This window comes from Dasypus novemcinctus, chromosome 5 (assembly GCF_030445035.2).
Source record: "Dasypus novemcinctus isolate mDasNov1 chromosome 5, mDasNov1.1.hap2, whole genome shotgun sequence".
Classification (NCBI taxonomy): Eukaryota; Metazoa; Chordata; class Mammalia; order Cingulata; family Dasypodidae; genus Dasypus; species Dasypus novemcinctus.
The window spans coordinates 168,200,518-168,214,054 of NC_080677.1; the positions used below are offsets into that span (position 1 = coordinate 168,200,518).

The 13,537-nt window shown below is 57.3% G+C and overlaps 1 pseudogene; it reads right to left on the reverse strand.

Moving 5' to 3' along the window:
* Positions 1-409: 409 nt before the first annotated feature.
* On the reverse strand, positions 410-13,043 carry LOC101422937 (ferritin heavy chain pseudogene; annotated as a pseudogene).
* Between the last annotated feature and the right edge of the window lie 494 nt (positions 13,044-13,537).

Consider the following 13,537-nt stretch of genomic DNA (forward strand, 5'->3'; position numbering starts at 1 on the left):
CTTAATTCCAGATCTTTTTCACTTTGAATATTATTGGCCTACAAGATGCGAAATCATTCTGAGGGTTTTCATCTATCTTCGATTTTGCAATTGGTACAAATATGCGACGTCCATTTCACTTGCTTCACTAGTTTCTGACGCATACCCCAAGCCACTGCTCACTGCTGATTTTGGCAAGTGTGCAAGGAACGGTGTTTATCCAGGGTTGAGAAGGGTGACCTTTGAAACTGATTGGTAAAGTTTTTAAAACCATGATGGCTGTAGACCAATCCTTTTTTGGGTACCAAATGACTTTATTTTAAGAAATGGTACCAATGAAAGTACTTGGTGGACGTTGATACAACCTACAGAAAAAGTAAACCCAACACAGGTGCACTAGTCTGCGGCTCTGGGGAAGCCGACATAAGGTTTAGCTGTCATCATCACTGCTTCCCAGAGCGTGCTGGTCAACAAGACGCTCCGCCGAGGCAGGATCCGGGGCCCCGTCTTGCCCAAGCTGGTTTTGTAGTCACCCAGTTCTTCAACTGACTTCTGCTCATTCAGTAATGGGACTCAATGAAATCACACAAGTGGGGGTCATTTTTGTCAGTGGCCAGTTTGTGCTGTTCCAGTAGTGACTGATTCACCTTTTCCCAGGTGAATGCACACTCCACTGCATTCCGCCCGCTCTCCCAGTCATCTCGTCCTGGTTTCTTGATATCCAGAAGGAAGATTCGGCTGCCTCGTTGGTTCTGCAGCTTCATTAGTTTCTCAGCATGTTCCCTCTCCTCATGAGATTGGTGAAGAAAATATTTGGCAAAGTTCTTCAAAGCCACATCATCACGGTCAAAGTAGTAAGACATGGACAGGTGGACATAAGAGGCGTGGAGCTCCAGGTGGACCTGGCGGTTGATGGCGGCCTCCGAGTCCTGGGTGTCGTTCTGGCGCGCCTGAGACAGGATGCGGCTGTCTTGGAGGGCTGCTGAGGAGCGGCGGGATGTGGCCCTCACAGCGGGCGGCTGAGGAGCAGTGGCGGCTGTGCTGCTGGATGGACGGTGGAAGGCGACTGGGCAGCTGGCCAACAGGTGACTGCCGGGCTCCGTTCAGGCACTGCTGAAGCAGGAAACTTTGGCAGCTCTCCACGAAGATGTCTGGCCCATTTCATTCTTTAATGGGTATTTTATATAAGGAAAAGGACCAACTACAGAAGATGAGACAAGACAAATTAGAAGAGGGTATATTGTGTCTGCCACTTTTAAAACAACTTTATTTCGTCCTTTTGTGCTCTATGAATTTCTTCCTACCATGTGCATGCATTACCAGGAGAAAAAGAAAACTTGAACTTTGAAATGAATTACTTACCTTAGTGGCTTTGTTGAGGGTTAGCAAAATGGCGCATATGTCAAAAATGGTTGATGTGGAGTGTGTCGTGGTACAACCAGGGCCGCGCGCCGTGGGGCGGTTTCCGTGCTGGAAAGCCTTCGGGGCACCGCTGCTCCCCAGGGTCCCTCTCTGGACTCCTGCTCTCTCTGCTATGGCCTCGTCCCTGCTGAGGGGAGTGATGCTGAAATACACCAAGCCCCTCCTTTAGTGCCCCGTGAGCCTAGTGTGCACTGCGGGGGTGCCTCCGCCCTCCTTTAGTGCCCTGTGAGCCTAGTGTGCACTGCAGGGGTGACTCCGCCCTCCTTTAGCGCCCTGTGAGCCTAGTGTGCACTGCGGGGGTCACTCCGCCCTCCTTTAGCGCCCTGTGGGCCTAGTGTGCACTGCGGGGGTCACTCCGCCCTCCTTTAGTGCCCTGTGGGCCTAGTGTGCACTGCGGGGGTGACTCCGCCCTCCTTTAGCGCCCTGTGGGCCTAGTGTGCACTGCGGGGGTGACTCCGCCCTCCTTTAGCGCCTCATGAGCCTAGTGTGCACTGCGGGGGTCACTCCGCCCTCCTTTAGTGCCCTGTGGGCCTAGTGTGCACTGCGGGGGTGCCTCCGCCCTCCTTTAGCGCCCTGTGGGCCTAGTGTGCACTGCGGGGGTGACTCCGCCCTCCTTTAGTGCCCTGTGGGCCTAGTGTGCACTGCGGGGGTGACTCCGCCCTCCTTTAGCGCCTCATGAGCCTAGTGTGCACTGCGGGGGTCACTCCGCCCTCCTTTAGCGCCCTGTGGGCCTAGTGTGCACTGCGGGGGTGACTCCGCCCTCCTTTAGTGCCCTGTGGGCCTAGTGTGCACTGCAGGGGTGCCTCCGCCCTCCTTTAGTGCCCTGTGGGCCTAGTGTGCACTGCGGGGGTGACTCCGCCCTCCTTTAGCGCCCTGTGGGCCTAGTGTGCACTGCAGGGGTGACTCCGCCCTCCTTTAGCGCCCTGTGGGCCTAGTGTGCACTGCAGGGGTGACTCCGCCCTCCTTTAGCGCCCTGTGGGCCTAGTGTGCACTGCGGGGGTGACTCCGCCCTCCTTTAGCGCCTCGTGAGACTAGTGTGCACTGCAGGGGTGACTCCGCCCTCCTTTAGCGCCCTGTGGGCCTAGTGTGCACTGCAGGGGTGACTCCGCCCTCCTTTAGCGCCCTGTGGGCCTAGTGTGCACTGCGGGGGTCACTCCGCCCTCCTTTAGCGCCCTGTGGGCCTAGTGTGCACTGCGGGGGTGACTCCGCCCTCCTTTAGTGCCCTGTGGGCCTAGTGTGCACTGCGGGGGTCACTCCGCCCTCCTTTAGCGCCCTGTGGGCCTAGTGTGCACTGCGGGGGTCACTCCGCCCTCCTTTAGCGCCCTGTGGGCCTAGTGTGCACTGCGGGGGTCACTCCGCCCTCCTTTAGCGCCCTGTGGGCCTAGTGTGCACTGCGGGGGTCACTCCGCCCTCCTTTAGCGCCCCGTGAGCCTAGTGTGCACTGCGGGGGTGACTCCGCCCTCCTTTAGCGCCTCGTGAGCCTAGTGTGCACTGCGGGGGTGACTCCGCCCTCCTTTAGCGCCCTGTGGGCCTAGTGTGCACTGCGGGGGTGACTCCGCCCTCCTTTAGCGCCTCGTGAGCCTAGTGTGCACTGCGGGGGTGACTCCGCCCTCCTTTAGCGCCTCATGAGCCTAGTGTGCACTGCGGGGGTCACTCCGCCCTCCTTTAGCGCCCTGTGGGCCTAGTGTGCACTGCGGGGGTGACTCCGCCCTCCTTTAGCGCCCTGTGGGCCTAGTGTGCACTGCGGGGGTCACTCCACCCTCCTTTAGTGCCCTGTGAGCCTAGTGTGCACTGCGGGGGTGCCTCCGCCCTCCTTTAGTGCCCTGTGGGCCTAGTGTGCACTGCGGGGGTGACTCCGCCCTCCTTTAGCGCCTCATGAGCCTAGTGTGCACTGCGGGGGTCACTCCGCCCTCCTTTAGCGCCCTGTGGGCCTAGTGTGCACTGCGGGGGTCACTCCGCCCTCCTTTAGCGCCCTGTGGGCCTAGTGTGCACTGCGGGGGTGACTCCGCCCTCCTTTAGCGCCTCGTGAGCCTAGTGTGCACTGCGGGGGTGACTCCGCCCTCCTTTAGCGCCCTGTGGGCCTAGTGTGCACTGCGGGGGTGACTCCGCCCTCCTTTAGCGCCTCGTGAGCCTAGTGTGCACTGCGGGGGTCACTCCGCCCTCCTTTAGTGCCCTGTGGGCCTAGTGTGCACTGCGGGGGTGCCTCCGCCCTCCTTTAGTGCCCTGTGGGCCTAGTGTGCACTGCAGGGGTGACTCTGCCCTCCTTGCCTCTTACCAGGGACCTGAGGTTAGTGTCAGGATGCAGCCGGGCTCTTGTGTTCCTCAGCGGGGCGGGTTTCCCGTAGTTCGCCGGTGTCGTGCTGACTGCCTGATGGGGGCCAGGCGTTGGCTGGCAGTGGAGGCTCCAAATCCCTGCGAGGCCCCTGTCCTGGAGGAGCTGGTGAGGAAGTGGCCACATGGGTAACAGCAGTTCCACGTGAGGAACCCTAACCCCGAGGCCTGTACACTGTGCCCGGAAGGATTCCCAACAGGAAGGGGATGTACTTGTAAATTCCTCTCTGGCAGCATCATGAGAGTTGGGACCCAGAGCCAGAGAGGGGTTTGTGACTACAGCCCAGGCCAGACGGCAAGGGTGGGTGGTCACCCAGCGAAATGAGACAGATGGACAGGGTGGGCGGTCACCCAGCGAAATGAGACAGACGGACAGGGTGGGCGGTCACCCAGTGAAATGAGACAGAGAGGGTGGGCAGTCACTCAGCAAAATCAGATGGACAGGGTGGGCAGTCACTCAGTGAAATCGGACAGACGGACAGAGTGGGAGGTCACTCAGCAAAATCAGACAGATGGACAGGGTGGGCGGTCACTCAGCGAAATCAGATGGACAGGGTGGGCAGTCACTCAGTGAAATCGGACAGAGTGGGCGGTCACTCAGCAAAATCAGACAGATGGACAGGGTGGGCGGTCACTCAGCGATATGCGTGCAAATAACTGGGTATTTGGCCTTAGTCTTTGTAGGGAAGCTCAATTCCTTGACTAGATGATGTACTGAAAGGATGTCCTGGGGCACTCTAAAAACTAAGAGACCAGAATAACAGGACCAAATCTCATCAAGATCTAACACCATCTTACAGAAAATATGGGAATAGAGGAACAGTTAAAAAACATGAGATACAACCAGAAAAACCCAGACTCTACAGGACAGGCAATCCTTTGTGTCAGATAATAAATAGCAACAGTAAAGTAAAAATGATGGGTGAGGGAACATACAGATTACAAGGTATTCAGGAGATATATTTAAAAATGCAATTTATGGGTCTTAGTTTGGGTACTGATTCAGACAAATTCATAAAAGTATTATGAGACAGTGTCTTATGATATTAAGGAATTACTGTTGATTTTCTTAAACATGACAAGGATTACTGTGGTTATGCTTGAAAGAAAGGATCCTTATCTTGTTTTAGGTAATCTGGGAAGGAGGGGTGCGCACAAGGATGAGTGTCCCCTGCTCCCACCCTGCCTTTCGCTTCCTTATACTTTGCCCGCCTGTTCCTCGTAACCTCCCTGTATTATGGCCCTTCTCAGCAGCAGTTTGTGCTGCTGCCTCCCTCTGCCCCTCCTCCCAGCCACTGTTATCTTCCCCCTCCCAGCCGATCGCTGTTCTCCCCGCCTCATTTCAACCGCCCTCATCCCGTATCCGCCCTGGCACAACCTCGGAAACAACCCCCACTGCCATCAATGGCTTACGTCATAAACCGCAGGTCCACCCTTGCCTCTGCAGCCAATCCTCAGCTGCCCCGCGGACATGCCCCTCCCACAACCTCCCCGCCTCCATGACACTATAAAACCCCATGTACTTCCCGAATAAAATCAGACCTGCGCATAGACCTCGTCTCCGTGGTTTTTCCTCCATCGAACCGCGCGTCCCCCAAGCCTTGAGCCGCCCGCTGCCGCCCCGGTCAGGCCGTGGCGTAGGCCCGATCCCCGGCAGCGACTCGCCTGCAGCAACCTGCCTGCAGCGCCGCAGCGGAGGCCAACAGGTGGCGCCCGAACAGGGACCCCAGCTACGGCCCCTTGTCTGGCCAGCCCGCTGCTGACCCCTCGCACGGGACCCATCGCCGTCCTCCCGTGCCGCCGCTCAAGGTAGGGACTCTCCGGCGTTGCTCCCTTCACCCCCCTCCTGAGCCCTCTGCCGCGATGGGGGCCTCCCTCTCATCCCGTCAGGTTCCTCAAGTCTGCCTGCTCGCTGCCCTCTTAGAGACTCACCACGTGAAGGTCTCTCTCCATCAGCTACAGCGGTATTGGGACCTTCTCCTACCCTTTAACCCTTGGCTCGTCACCTGTGCTCTCTGGAGCCCAGAGACCTACGAACGTTTAATTCAGCGGGTGACGTCCGCTATGGAGCACGATCGCAAGCAGTTTCCCCCCGGCCTTATCCCGACCCTCGTCGCTATCCGCGCCTGTCTCTAAGGTGTGCCCTCCCCTGCCTCCGCTCTCGCCTGTGAGCCTAGCCACCCTCTCACCTGCGATCCTGATGGAGACGACGATGCTCGTTCTCTGTCCGCCCAGCTAGAGGCCGCGCTCGAACTGGATCCCCCCACAGCCTCCGATCCGGACCCCAACCAACATGGCGACCCCCGCCTTCTCCCCCCCACACCGCGTCCTGCAAACAATGCCAACATGGCGCACCTCCTCCTTCTTCTTCCTCGGCGCCCTCTTCCCGCCTTTACCCACCTCTTCCTGTCTCGTCGCCATCCGGTCCCGTCCCGGATGCCTGCCGATCGCCATTTTCGGCTAAACCGGCAGAGCCTCCGGTGCCATCTTGGCCTGTACCTGGAAATGACGTGGCCACTCCTCCATCTTGGCCCGAGGCCAGAAGTGATGTCAGGCGTGACGTCACAGTGCCGCCATCTTGGCCAATCAGGAACACCGTTGCCGCCGCGCCCTCCTGGCCGGCGCCCGGTGGCACCGCCCATGCCTCACCTCCATGGCCCGCTTCACCTCCCGCCTGCTCCAGCAATAGCGGGAGCATCGGGAATCCTCCTCCACCAGCGTACGACACCGCCTTTCTCACCTCCCCCACTCCGCCTCTGGCTCAGATGTTCCCCCTCAATCCCGCTCGCACTCCGCAGAGCCCACAAGCGTGGGTCCCCTTTTCCCCCAAAGACATCCAAATGCTCCGCAACGCGATAAAAGAGGATGGCCTTGCCAGCCCTCATGCCCAAGACCTTCTCGAGCGTATGACCATCCCTCGCTGCATCCCTTACGATTGGATCTCCCTAGCCCGAGCGGTTCTCTCCCCCGGGCAATTCATTGACTGGCGAGCCCATCTCGGTGTCCTGATCGACAATCAGATTGCCGACAATGCTCGTCAGGGTGTGCATTACCCTGCAAACGCATTTCTCGGGTTCGGCCCTTACGGCAATCCCAGCGCCTACACTGCCACCCCGCCTGGGTTTTTCATCCAGCTCCGTGACTGTGTTTTTCGAGCCTTCCGTTCGTGCGCCGCGGCCGCCCCAGAGCCCCTCGTGAAGCTTTTCCAAAAACCCGAGGAGCCGTTTAATGAGTTCGTAGCTCGTGTGCAGGCCGCTGCAGAGAGGCGAGTTGTCGGCAACGCAGCCCGCGAGTCCTTCGTTAAGGACATCCTGCAGGAGGGGGCTAACCCAGCTTGCAAAGCCATCATTCGTCCCCTTCGTGACAAGCTGCTCCAAGACTGGGTCCTTGCATGCTCCGGAGTTTCTGGGCAAGCATCTGCGCTTGCAGCGGCTATTGTCGCGGCAGTCCAAACAACCAACACCTGCTTCCGCTGCGGCGAATTGGGCCACTTCGCTCGGGAGTGCCCCAACCTTCCGGCTCCACCGCAACCCGTAGTCCAGCCTATGGTGCCACCACCGCGCCCTGTTCCTGCCGCCCGGCCGCCCTCCACCCCCTGCCCGCGCTGTGGAAAAGGGTATCATTGGGCTCGCGATTGCCGTGTTCCGAGACAGCCTTTAAACGGGCAGCGGGGCAAGCCTCAGCCCCGCCACCAAGAGGCTCCAATCGCCCCGCGCCAGCCCCGCCCGTAGGCATCCACTGGTCTGTTCCCATGTCGCCCGCTTCGCAGCCGCGCCTCACCATCAAGGTCAATGGAAAGTGGATGGACGGCCTTCTTGACACCGGCGCCGAAATCTCCTGCATCCCACTCTCCCAAGCTCGTGACTTCCCACTCACAGCCGGACCCGTCATCGTAGGCGCCACAGGCCAGTCCTCCTCGCAACAGGCGGCTGAAGATCTTGCCTGGCATGACACCGATGGACGGTCAGGGTTCTTCCGTCCCCTGGTTCTCAGGGATATCAAGCAAGTCCTTTGGGGGCGCGACATTCTTCACCAGTCAGGCGCCGTTCTTTTTACTTCGCAGCCATCGCTGCCCCCCCAATAGTTTTGGCCGTTGCTCGCGTTCGACCTCCAGCACCCGTTCCTCTGCAATGGGACACAGAGGAACCCATTTGGGTGGAGCAATGGCCTATGACTGCCCCGAAATTAGCTATTCTTCAGGACCTCGTGGAAGAGCAGCTCCGTGCTGGCCATGTTGAGCCCTCCACCAGTCCATACAATACTCCCATTTTTTTCATCATCAAAAAATCTGGCAAGCCACGCCTCCTCCACGACCTGCGAGAGGTTAACAAGCACATCAAACCCATGGGCTCTCCTCAGCCCGGCATGCCTCACCCGTCAGCCTTTCCGCGAGATTGGTATGTGGCAGTCCTCGACATCAAGGACTGCTTCTTCTCTATCCCCCTGCATCCGGATGACCGCCCACGGTTCGCCTTTACTGTTCCCCAGCCCAACCACCACCGGCCTGCCAAACGGTATCAGTGGAAAGTCCTCCCCCAAGGCATGAAGAACAGCCCTGCCATCTGCCAGCTGTTTGTGGCTACTGCTATTGAGCCCTTAACCTCCGAGGCCACTATCGTGCATTACATGGATGACATCCTTGTAGCCCATCCGAGCGAGCCAAAACTACAAGCTATAGTTGCCAGTCTTCTCTCCAATCTGAAAGATATCGGTCTTCAGATCAACATAGAGAAAGCAGTTTTCCACCCACCGTTTCAATTCTTGGGCTTTGAAATCTCGGAAACGGTCACGCCCATGGCGCCGCTTATAAACGTCCCCAAAACCATGACGCTCCATGATCTCCAACAGCTTTGTGGCCAGCTCAACTGGCTGCGCCCGTCGCTGCCAGTCACCACACATCAGCTGCAGCCTCTGTTCCAGCTCCTTCAGACCACTGGCCCACCATCACAGGCACCCACAAAGAGGGTCACCCTGTCGTATGAAGCAGAGTGCGCCCTGAGCTGTGTCAACTCTGCCCTAATGGACTGCTTGCTCCAGCGAATAGACCCAGACAAGCCATTTGCAGGACTTGTCCTTCCCACCCGTGGGACCCCCACTGGCCTCATCTGGCAGGACGGTCCACTCCTGTGGGTCCATTTAGCCAAAAGCAAGCTTCGCAAAATCACCCCCCAATCCGTCCTGTTCGCGCAGCTCGCCATCGCCCTTGTTGAGCGCTCCACCCACCATTACGGGCGTCATCCAGATGTCATCATTTGGCCCCTTACAACTCAGCAGGTCACTCACTTGCTAAAGGACTCCATAGATATGCAGGCACTGTTCCTCCTATTCTCCGGCCCATTCGATAATCACTTCCCCCAGCACCGCCTCATACAAGGCCTCAGCACGCTCCCCGTCGCAGCTCCTGACCATTTCCCGTTCCCGTCCTCCAAGCCACTCCCCAACGCCGCCATCGCCTTCACTGACGCCTCCAAGCACTGCCTTGCTATAGTCCTCTACAAGCCAAACTCCACACAACCCCTCTGCCACACCCGCCGACATAGCAGCTCTGTCCAAGTGGCCGAATTGAAAGCCGTCACTCTGGCTCTCCAATACCTCCAGGACCAGCCAGTAAATATCTTCACGGACAGTCTCTACTGCCTGCAGGTCTCTCGTATCCTTGCCTTTGCGGCCTTCCTGCCGCCTGCTAGCATCGGCAACCGGGACATCAACCTGGCCTTAGCTGACCTTCAACTCCTCTTAGAGAGGCGGCGACAACCCTGGTTCATTGCCCATGTTAGGAGCCACTCAGGCCTCCCAGGCCCCTTGGCTCACGGCAACCATCTCGCTGACCAGGCCGCCCAAGGTGCTTCCATCAATGCCCTTAGCCCCGCAGCTGCCGTAGGAGACATTATCAACCAGGCAAAGACCTTGCATGCGCGCTTCCATCTTGGTGCGCCCGCCCTCCATCGACTCCTCCCAGAACTTCCCATCGAGACATGCAAACATCTGGTGCATGCGTGCCGCTCCTGTGCACCTTTGCTGCCCCTGGGGCCACTCCAGCCCCAGGGTGTCAACCCGCGCAGATTGCGGCCCAACTCTAGATGGCAATTAGATGTCACACATGTCGCTTCCTTTGGCCGATGGAAGTTCCTTCATGTTGCCATCGATACGTTTTCGCACCTCTGCTACGCCGTCGCCCTCCCGGGAGAGTCTGCCAAGTATGCCACTCAAGCGCTCCGGGAAGCCATCCTCTTCATGGGAGTCCCTTGGGACATAAAGACAGATAACGGCCCCGCCTACCGCAGCGCCGCCTTTGCCGAGTTTGTGAAGCTCTACAACATCACCCACCACTTCGGCATCGCATACAACCCGCAAGGCCAAGGACTTGTTGAAAGAATTCACCAAACCCTCAAGATCCTCATCCAGAAGACTAGAGAGACTCAACCCCGCCTCACCCCACGTGAAACAGTCACGCAAGTGCTCATCCAGCACAACCTGATGACCTTTGACTCTGAGGGGCTTTCGCCCGTCCACAAGCACTGGGGGCCCTCTTACTGGCCCACTCCGGCCCCTCTCGTCCTCTGGCGCGACCCGCTCACTAGCAAGTGGACCGGACCAGCGCCCCTTCTCACCCAAGGGCGAGGATTTGCCTGCGTCTTCCCGGAATCTGCACCCCAGCCTGTCTGGATCCCTGCTCGTCTTGTTAAGCCCTTCACTCCACACGGCCCTGCCGACCTTCCACCTCCCAACCCCCTTCCCCCTGATGATTCCCCCCTGCCATAATGATGGCCCCTCTCCGCACCTCACCCCCCCCGTGAGGTTTTTCTCCTCTTGTCATTGCAGATGACGCCTCCAGTCGCCCAGTCGAGCCCGCCTGAGTCTGCCCCTCCTGCGCCACCACCCGCAGGGACCACGCCAGCTCTCTCCCGCCGCGAGCGACGTCGACGTCGTCTTCTTGTCCGCCGCTTGAGCCGTCTCTCCCTCGAAGATGCCTCCATCGAGCAGCAAATTCTCCAGCTTCTCCGTCGTGCTCGCGTCCCCCCTGCCCCGTGCCCTCCTACCACCCCCCCCCTCCTACACCTTCTCATCATTATGCTCTCCTTAGCCTCCTCAGCCCAGGCCACGCCCCTTTGGGCCGCCCTTCTTCAACCGCCTGGTTTCCTCTTTCTCTCCCCTCACTCCCCCACCTTCCCTACCATGTACTCCCCCAACTGTGACTTCCTCCCAGAAAGCTGCGACCCCCTCGCCCTTCCTGTCTCCTCGTCATTGCCAAATGTCTCCATCCCTATTCCCCTTGACGCCTTGCAGTTCGTCACCAACCTTTCCACAGCTGTCCTAGTCCTCTCCCAAAGCCATCCCCTTCCCGAGGAGGCCCGGCACGCCCAGGTGTGGCTCACGGAGGTGGCAGGAGGCGGCCATCGATAGGGCCCATCGTGGTCGCCTCGAGCTGCGGGTACGGGTTCTCTGCCCTCCGCATGGGAAATCGGGCATTTCAGCCGCCCTCCCCTCTGCTCACGCCCCCCTCGTGCCCCCACGCCCCCTGCCGGTAGCCCCTCCTCATTCCTTTCTCTCCTATTTCCCCTCCTCTCACCCCCCTCATCTTTCCTCCCCACAAAATGTCAATCCCACAAAACCTGTGCGTTCTTATTTTTGAAAGAGGGAGCAATTGTCCCCTGCTCCCACCCTGCCTTTCGCTTCCTTATACTTTGCCCGCCTGTTCCTCGTAACCTCCCTGTATTATGGCCCTTCTCAGCAGCAGTTTGTGCTGCTGCCTCCCTCTGCCCCTCCTCCCAGCCACTGTTATCTTCCCCCTCCCAGCCGATCGCTGTTCTCCCCGCCTCATTTCAACCGCCCTCATCCCGTATCCGCCCTGGCACAACCTCGGAAACAACCCCCTCTGCCATCAATGGCTTACGTCATAAACCGCAGGTCCGCCCTTGCCTCTGCAGCCAATCCTCAGCTGCCCCGCGGACATGCCCCTCCCACAACCTCCCCGCCTCCATGACACTATAAAACCCCATGTACTTCCCGAATAAAATCAGACCTGCGCATAGACCTCGTCTCCGTGGTTTTTCCTCCATCGAACCGCGCGTCCCCCAAGCCTTGAGCCGCCCGCTGCTGCCCCGGTCAGGCCGTGGCGTAGGCCCGATCCCCGGCAGCGACTCGCCTGCAGTGACCCGCCTGCAGTGCCGCAGCGGAGGCCAACAGATGAGTATATGTGATTCGAGATTGGCCATGAATTAAAAATTTTTAAAAGTGAGCGAGGAAACTCAAGATGGATACTATTCTATTATTACATATATTTGAATTTTTTGATAAATAAAAGTTGAAAAGTAGCAAAGCTATTAACAGACCCAGTGTTGGGGAGAATAACAACTGGGCCTTCCCTGGAGGCTCCATATGTCAGTGAATTGTTGCAGCTACTTTAAAGAGCTATTTGGCATTTTGGAGTAAAACAGAATATGTGCATACCTTGATCCTACCATCCCACTCCTATTTAGAAAACTAAAGTTCAGAGAGGCTGTATTATCCTGAAAAATGGCTTTTAACTCCCAGCCATTGACTTCTGACATATTACCAGCATTGATCCTTAGGTCGCACTACCCCTTGAGGTAGTAAAGGTGGCTCTAATTTCCTCCACCCCCTCACCTTAGCAGGTGATACTGTGGGGATTTACTTTCTTGGCTGGTGAAGTATTTTCAAGGGCTTGCACTTGGCCTGCTCTCCTACAACAGTCTTTTCTACATGGAAAGGACCCAGTGAGGGTGTTACTACAAGTGCCCAAAACATCGATCCAAATTATACATTCAGGGACCAGGAAAATGATCCCCAGTTGGGCCTACAGAACCAGGTGACCCAAAATAAGATGGACTTGGCTAGATCTTCATTTATAATCTGGCCATGATATGCTCCCTCTTTAGCAGAGGACCATGTGGCCATCACAGCCAACTCAGAGTGTATATGCCACAGAGCTCAAAATGCCTGGGTAGTCCCTCTCCTCAATGTACAGTTACATGGTCATAGTTCCATGTGGGAAAGGACCAGGCTTATCAGCCCTTGCCATTGTGTTGCATTGTCCTTCCTTTTGGGGAACCAGACACCTTGCCAATTAACAGGTCAGGTTCTGAAAACTGGACCAGGTCCACAAAATGCAGAATTCGTGGCTTCTGATTAGAGCAGTCACCCTCAGTCTCCTACACCCCTGTTTTGCCCTCTTCAGATATTATATGTTAAGCAGCCCTGTTATTGGCTGTCCATGTATTCTGCCCCTTGGGATGCCATGTTCTACCAATCATTTCCAAAGCTCGTGGTTCTCACTCTAACCTCGCCATTCCGGAGTTGCAGGAGCTCAGAGCCAGCTCTTGGTCTCTGTTCTCTCAGGTCCCCTCCTTCCCACTGCTGGTCATGAGCCATGGTCCATCACCACTCCTCTCACTGCCTTCCTCTCCTGAGAGGACACCACCCTTGGACTGCTTAGTGATGCTGGCACCCCTCTCTCCAGGGCATTGCTGATGGCCTTGGAGAAGGATGTGTCCTCTGGTGGGTCTTTGGATAAACTATCCATTCCTGCACTACTATATCCCAGAGCCTTTTATTCCATTCCTCTACCACCTGCCATGACAATTCATGAATTCCACCTTTTCTCAGCAAGGGTGTTCCTTTTTCTCCAGCCTTCTAGGAGCCATTCTAGCCATGAGTTTGCACTAGAATGTCCTTGGGGTTCTTTCCAGGAAGGGTCTAAAATTATGTAACCCAAAGGCACACTTCCAAGTCCACAAACTCTTCTTCATCCAGTACTGTGTCCCAATGCCCTTGATCATGCATC